This window comes from Myotis lucifugus, unplaced genomic scaffold, assembly GCF_000147115.1.
Source record: "Myotis lucifugus unplaced genomic scaffold, Myoluc2.0 scaffold_344, whole genome shotgun sequence".
Taxonomy (NCBI): Eukaryota; Metazoa; Chordata; class Mammalia; order Chiroptera; family Vespertilionidae; genus Myotis; species Myotis lucifugus.
This window is the reverse complement of record NW_005871392.1, coordinates 75,717-77,182: the sequence shown is the minus strand read 5'-3', so window position 1 is coordinate 77,182 and position 1,466 is coordinate 75,717. Positions and strand designations below refer to the sequence as shown.

Sequence of the window (1,466 nt, the reverse complement as noted above, 5' to 3'; positions counted from 1 at the left end):
CCGGCTGCCATCCATGGATGCTGCACTGGTCAGGGAAGCTGTGCGAGATCGGGACAGGCGAGTCATGCAGGATGAGGCCACTGTGGAGACAGAAGGATAAGCAGGCAGTCAGAGAGGAGTAGGGGAAGAGGGGCTGGCAACTCAGCATGGTTGTGAGAGTTAAAAATGGGACCAGGGGTCAATGAGCTTGATTTGGCAGATGGTGGTAAGTCCAGGAATTAGCCTAAATGGTTCCTCCTCTCAGTGGCCATCCCTCATCCTTGCAGCAATCGCTTGTCCTCATGATAGCCTCTGACCCCCATACTCACTGTAGCCCATGCCTTGCAGGAAGTACTTGAAGGCCTCGGTCAGCTTGCCTGGCTGAGGAAGTAAGATGAGGAATGGTGGACAGTGATGAGAGGGAGATAGTGATGTGAGGTTATGAACTGAGTGGGAGCCCAAGGCCAAGGCAGTTTGGGGATGGGATGTGTGGCAATCGGTATATATTGTTCAGTGAAACTAATATCCCCTCCCTGGATGGCTGGGGATACTCACTTGAGTCAGCTGCGGCTGACCTCCGGAGTCGGCCATCTATTCAGGAGAGAACCCCCAGAAAAAGTGATACACACATGAATAAAGTGAGCTAGCCAGGAGATAGAAAGGATCTCTCTTTCCTGCTTTCCCACTTTAGGCAGTTAATAATTTGGGGTTGGTCTTTTTTCTTCTTTTTAAAAAATATATTTATTGATTTCAGAGAGGAAGGGAGAAGGAGAGAGAGATAGAAACATCAATGATGAGAGAGAATCATTGATCAGCTGCCTCCTGCACACCCCCTACTGGGGATCAAGCCCAAAACCAGGCATGTGCCCTTGGTCGGAATCGAACCTGGGACCCTTCATTCCGAAGGCTGATGCTCTATCCACTGAGCCAAGCTGGCCAGGGTGTTTTTTTTTTCTTTTTGTTTGTTTGGTTGGTTGTTTTACTGCATTCAACCCACTTGCTCCAGGAAGGACTAAACGCTGGAGGCCTAAACGCTGAATCAAGGATTCAGTATATACAGCTCTGGACAGGGGGGTCAAGAGTCAGGCTGGACATGGAGTACGGTTACTGATCTTGAGGAAAGAAGTCTGGGTGGGGTTCAGTTTTGAATTATATTCCACCTGGAGTAAGTAGGAAGCTGAATGAGTGAGGTCACACTCCCTGTAGTCCCTCCCTTCCTAGGGACCCTAGGACCTAACCCCTTACCCATTTCCTTCTTAAAAGGAATCAACTTCTTATACACCAAAGTTGCTCTCCATGTCCCAAACAGAGTTTGCCTTCTGGCAAGATAACCCTCTAAGCACCACCCTAAGACTCCAACCCTCCCTCACCCAACCCCAAATTCCCTGCTAACCACTGCCTCTTTATGGGATGCTTGGACTACGACCACCAGCATCAAAGGGTACTTAGAGGCACTGTGTTGGGGAGGAGGTGGTGAGCCCCTGCAC

The 1,466-nt window shown here is 49.7% G+C and overlaps 1 long non-coding RNA gene across 1 annotated transcript; it reads right to left on the bottom strand.

Annotated features, from left to right (window-relative positions):
• LOC106699232 lies at positions 1-621 on the bottom strand. The gene is made up of 3 exons (XR_001350754.2): positions 535-621; positions 309-360; positions 1-80 (listed from the first exon to the last, which is right to left on the bottom strand). It is a non-coding gene; the product is annotated as an uncharacterized LOC106699232 (long non-coding RNA).
• Positions 622-1,466: the final 845 nt, after the last annotated feature.